This window comes from Salvelinus fontinalis, chromosome 29 (genome assembly GCF_029448725.1).
Source record: "Salvelinus fontinalis isolate EN_2023a chromosome 29, ASM2944872v1, whole genome shotgun sequence".
In the NCBI taxonomy this organism is placed as follows: Eukaryota; Metazoa; Chordata; class Actinopteri; order Salmoniformes; family Salmonidae; genus Salvelinus; species Salvelinus fontinalis.
Genome location: NC_074693.1, coordinates 13,864,239 through 13,870,238, shown reverse-complemented (window position 1 = coordinate 13,870,238; position 6,000 = coordinate 13,864,239). Strand labels below are relative to the sequence as shown.

At 47.5% G+C, this 6,000-nt stretch overlaps 1 protein-coding gene across 1 annotated transcript in view; it reads left to right on the top strand.

Annotated features, from left to right (window-relative positions):
• The first annotated feature begins 2,099 nt into the window (after positions 1–2,099).
• The window catches only part of LOC129827460 (probable E3 ubiquitin-protein ligase MID2), a 321,932-nt gene continuing 318,031 nt past the window's right edge, over positions 2,100–6,000 (top strand). Inside the window, exon 1 of the mRNA XM_055888340.1 lies at positions 2,100–2,607. The gene's annotated coding sequence lies outside the window, so the exon portion shown is untranslated. The remainder of the gene's footprint in view (positions 2,608–6,000) is intronic.

The window sequence follows — 6,000 nt, the reverse complement described above, 5'->3', positions numbered from 1 at the left end:
GTTTAATTTATTGAATGGAGCAAAAGACTACGAATCCTCACTGCTTGGAAAAGTCATTCTGAAGGACATTGCAAAATATACAAATTCACAGGCGCAGGTACACACATACACCACAACGTAATCCATAATCAATACTGATCGAATGCTCGGTTCAAAGTGAATGGCAAGCATCAGCAGTCCACTATGCCATTGCCACACAAAACCCTCTCCCTCACAGCAACGAAAGGCCTTGAGATCTGTGTGTGTGTGAAAGATATCCCATGAAAAATGTCAAGGCATAACTAACGGATCTGTGCTTTTTATACTCGTAATTCGTAATTCTGATGACCTTTTAATGTTTCGTCTGGTCAAAGCCCAGTCATGTCAATCTCATGGAGCTGCCCAATACTGTGTCCCATATGGTACCCTATTCCCTATATTTCCCATGGGTCCTGGGAAAAAGTAGTGCACTATTTCAGACACATGGTGCCAGTTTGTGGATGCCGTCCAACTGTCTTTTCTACGGAACCATGACAACTCGTCTTATTGAAGAGAAAAAGACATTCTGAATTCATCTAGCATCCTGAGACTGTGTTGTTTCCATGGGGTTGGCTCAGAATGGCTAGTGCTCTAACTGTCTCTCTCTGTTGGTTTCTGGACTGGCGCTGGTTTCTGGACTGGCGCTGGTTGCAGGACTGGCGCTGCCCTAACTAAGGATGACCTCCGTACTAACTGATTTGCCTCGTTAAATAAAGGTTTAGCATCCTGAGACTGTTGTTTCCATGGGGTTGGCTCAGGATGGCTAGTCCTCTAACTGTCTCTCTCTGGACCATTCATTTCCCCAGACCCTTCAATTACTTTTGACATTTTCTGTTAGCAGCATTTTGATATGGAACTGTTGTTTAGACAAACTCTTCAAAAGAGATCATTGCTACTCATCTTGTGAATATGCTTCTGAAAGGAAATGTTCAATATGTTTTTATGCTTGGCCCTTTTCCAACAGTGGAAGAGGTTTCACTATTTTAGAAAAGCAAGTTGATAAGACTGCATCTGCATAACTGATTCCCCAATCGATCTGACTTGACAATCAGCACTAATTGGAGCTCTCACTCTGTCTCTCTCTCTCTCTCTCTCTCACTCTGTCTCTCTCTCTCTGTCTCTCTCTCTCTGTCTCTCTCTGTCTCTCTCTCTCTCTCTGTCTCTCTCTCTCTCTCTCTCTCTGTCTCTCTGTCTCTCTGTCTCTCTCTCTGTCTCTCTCTCTCTCTCTCTCTCTCTCTCTCTCTGTCTCTCTGTCTCTCTGTCTCTCTCTCTGTCTCTCTCTCTCTGTCTCTCTCTCTGTCTCTCTCTCACTCTGTCTCTCTCTCTCTGTCTCTCTCTCTCTGTCTCTCTCTCTCTCTGTCTCTCTCTCTCTGTCTCTCTCTCTCTCTCTCTGTCTCTCTGTCTCTCTGTCTCTCTCTCTGTCTCTCTCTCTCTCTCTCTCTCTGTCTCTCTCTCTCTGTCTCTCTCTCTCTCTCTCTCTCTGTCTCTCTCTCTCTCTCTCTCTCTCTCTCTCTCTCTCACTCTGTCTCTCTCTCTCTGTCTCTCTCTCTCTGTCTCTCTCTGTCTCTCTCTCTCTGTCTCTCTCTCTCTCTCTCTGTCTCTCTGTCTCTCTGTCTCTCTCTCTGTCTCTCTCTCTCTCTCTCTCTCTCTGTCTCTCTCTCTCTCTCTCTGTCTCTCTGTCTCTCTGTCTCTCTCTCTGTCTCTCTCTCTCTGTCTCTCTCTCTGTCTCTCTCTCTCTCTCTCTCTCTGTCTCTCTCTCTCTCTCTCTGTCTCTCTCTCTCTCTGTCTCTCTCTCTCTCTGTCTCTCTCTCTCTCTGTCTCTCTCTCTCTGTCTCTCTCTGTCTCTCTCTCTCTCTCTCTCTCTCTCTCTGTCTCTCTGTCTCTCTCTCTCTCTGTCTCTGTCTCTCTCTCTCTGTCTCTCTCTCTCTCTCTCTCTGTCTCTGTCTCTCTCTCTCTGTCTCTCTCTCTGTGTCTCTTTCTCACACACACACACACCATCTAAGGGCGAATGTATTCTGCTATGTGGGAGCTGAGTGAAGTGGTAACTCCTCAGTGATTATGGTTGGACAAAGACAAGCCCTGTACTGTGCAGGCACGCTAATGACTTTCACAGCACTGTTCGTCTGCGAAAGAACCAGCGCTATTGGGCTATATTAGAACCGTATAGAGATGCTGATGGGTAGAGATGTTTGCAGGGAGGGGAATGTTCCACCAAGCCAGAGGGAAGGTGTAATTGATCCCAGCTGCCGTGATGAGAACTACTCCCGGTGGGTTAATCACGTGTCCTCTGAGAAGCGCTTTAGTTTTGAGACGGCAGTGAGTACGAGCACAATTACCAGTAGGTTAGTTAGTAAGCCTCGTTAGTGTACTTGAACATCCATTCATGGTAAATGCTAAACAAGCGTTAGCCTATAGAAAATAGAACAATATACTATTTTTAATTTTAAAGCGTCGTCATAGATTGAGCGCGCACTTTCTGGCATCTAGTCTGGTGGAAACTTCTGAGAGATCAGCGACACCTGTGTCCGTTACTGTTGCCACCACAACAAGACAAGTCATCCGACCGCGGGCTGTCACTGTCTGCAAGAGGTAGGTTGGGTTACTTTTTTGTATTTACAGTCGATATCGCTATTATGTTGAGTAGCCTATGTGCTCTAAACCGTTTATGATGTTAAGAGACAGCGTGGAGATGGACGAATACTCACGCGTAAATCATGGATTCAAAATGACCATATCCGAAACAGATTACAATTGAAATCATGCTGTGTTTTAAAACAATGTCTGAACAAAAAATATAATAGCCTACATTAGTGAATGCGTTATTATGCAGACTCTAACCTACTCATAGTTCATGTGTGTGCGTCCGACCACTCCAGTATAAACATCACAGCATGGAGCCAACGAAGCCTTCAAATCTCCCAACATGGTGCGTAAGCATTACACCGTTAAATCATATACATGATTATTCATAGTGAGGAGGTTACTTCCGAATAGTAGAAGTCGTAGGACCTCTATACGTTCATTGTATCGGTTATGGTTTATGGATTAGTCTACTGTGGCTAGCCTATATATTTTATTATATATTTAGGATTTGATATTCTATACCAATTTGGTGAGACCAGCGGTGTGGTATGCAACGTCACATTCATGCGTTGTAACCTCTGTGGTACGGTAGGTAGGACAAGGGGACTTGAACTCCTGCTTTGTGTCTGGTTGTCCAAACGTCTTGGTTGGTAACTGCCTGGACTAGTGCGCGTTGCTGGACTGGCTCTGGCTCCTGGACTGGCGCTGGCTCCTGGACTGGCGCTGGTTCCTGGACTGGCTCTGGCTCCTGGACTGGTGTTGGTTTCTGGACTGGCGCTGGTTTCTGGACTGGTGCTGGTTTCTGGACTGGTGCTGGTTTCTGGACTGGTGCTGGTTTCTGGACTGGTGTTGGTTGCTGGACAGGTGCTGGCTCCTGGAATGGCGCTGGTTTCTGGACTGGTGTTGGTTTCTGGACTGGTGTTGGTTCCTGGACTGGTGTTGGTTCCTGGACTGGCGCTGGTTTCTGGACTGGCGCTGGTTTCTGGACTGGCGTGGTTTCTGGACTGGTGTTGGTTTCTGGACTGGTGTTGGTTTCTGGACTGGTGCTGGTTTCTAGACTGGCGCTGGTTGCTGGACTGGTGTTGGTTTCTGGACTGGTGCTGCTCTAACTAAGGCTGACCTCCGTACTAACCTGTTCTGTCTGGAACCACCCCTCTTCCTGTTCTGTCTGGAACCACCCCTCTTCCTGTTCTGTCTGGAACCACCCCTCTTCCTGTTCTGTCTGGAACCATCCCTCTTCCTGTTCTGTCTGGAACCATCCCTCTTCCTGTTCTGTCTGGAACCACCCCTCTTCCTGTTCTGTCTGGAACCACCCCTCTTCCTGTTCTGTCTGGAACCACCCCTCTTCCTGTTCTGTCTGGAACCACCCCTCTTCCTGTTCTGTCTGGAACCACCCCTCTTCATGTTCTGTCTGGAACCATCCCTCGTCCTGTTCTGTCTGGAACCACCCCTCTTCCTGTTCTGTCTGGAACCAACCCTCTTCCTGTTCTGTCTGGAACCACCCCTCTTCCTGTATTGTCTGGAACCACCCCTCTTCCTGTTCTGTCTGGAACCACCCCTCTTCCTGTTCTGTCTGGAACCACCCCACTTCATGTTCTGTCTGGAACCATCCCTCTTCATGTTCTGTCTGGAACCATCCCTCTTCCTGTTCTGTCTGGAACCACCCCTCTCCCTGTTCTGTCTGGAACCACCCCTCTTCATGTTCTGTCTGGAACCACCCCTCTTCCTGTTCTGTCTGGAACCACCCCTCTTCCTGTTCTGTCTGGAACCACCCCTCTTCCTGTTCTGTCTGGAACCACCCCTCTTCCTGTTCTGTCTGGAACCACCCCACTTCATGTTCTGTCTGGAACCATCCCTCTTCCTGTTCTGTCTGGAACAATCCCTCTTCCTGTTCTGTCTGGAACCACCCCTCTTCATGTTCTGTCTGGAACCACCCCTCTTCATGTTCTGTCTGGAACCATCCCTCTTCATGTTCTGTCTGGAACCACCCCTCTTCCTGTTCTGTCTGGAACCACCCCTCTCCCTGTTCTGTCTGGAACCACCCCTCTTCATCTTCTGTCTGGAACCACCCCTCTTCATCTTCTGTCTGGAACCACCCCTCTTCCTGTTCTGTTTGGAACCACCCCTCTTCCTGTTCTGTCTGGAACCATCCCTCTTCCTGTTCTGTCTGGAACCACCCCTCCTCCTGTTCTGTCTGGAACCACCCCTCCTCCTGTTCTGTCTGGAACCACCCCTCTTCCCGTTCTGTCTGGAACCACCCCTCTTCCCGTTCTGTCTGGAACCACCCCTCTTCCCGTTCTGTCTGGAACCATCCCTCTTCCCGTTCTGTCTGGAACCACCCCTCTTCCTGTTCTGTCTGGAACCACCCCTCTTGCATTACAAGTCATCTCATATAACAGTTTGTGATTCTCAACTCCCAAAACGCCCCCCCCCCCCCCCCCCCCCCCCCCCCATGGAGGTCCATCCTCTGCATCTTATGGGCCTGCATCCCAAATAGCACCCTATTCCTCACACACATTGACATGCAAAGCTGAAACAACATAACAGATCAGATGCTGTTTACAGACTGAGGCTCCTTGCCTTCTAAATGCAACATTCTGACTTGACAGCTAGCTTCCATCATCTGCTGAAAGACAGGCAGCAACTTCCTTACGAATGGTTTCCTCAAGTCTAAGACAAAACCTTGCGTTCTAAATAGTGCACTACTTTTGACAAGCGCACTATGTGTTGGACCAGGTCAAAAGTAGTGCGCTATATAGGGAATAGGATGCCATTTCAGACAGGTAAAGACAGACAGTCATCTGAGCAGCAACTGTCATTCAAATTGAAGTAGCTAGGACCTCCCTAGGCAAACCAAGGATATAACACCGTTTGTCTCGGTGACAGCTATTTGTTGACAGACGCTAGTCTGAGCAGGGTTGGAAACATGATACATTTCAACTTTTCCAAAGCGTGCAGAATCTGTAACCAAATATGATGTGTGTCTATCCTGCTCTTATAAATGATGACCTACACCAGTGTAAACATAGACACAACACAAGTCTTCCAAAAGGAGCACACTGTACCCTATTGATTGATACACTGGACATTTTCAAATGACTCTATGATTCTGTCCCCAATGACTCTATGATTCTGTCCCCAATGACTCTATGATTCTGTCACAAATGACTCTATGATTCTGTCAAATGACTCTATGATTCTGTCCACAATGACTCTATGATTCTGTCCACAATGACTCTATGATTCTGTCACAAATTACTCTATGATTCTGTCACAAATGACTGTATGATTCTGTCCCCAATGACTCTATGATTCTGTCCCCAATGACTCTATGATTCTGTCCCCAATGACTCTATGATTCTGTCACAAATGACTCTATGATTCTGTCACAAATGACTC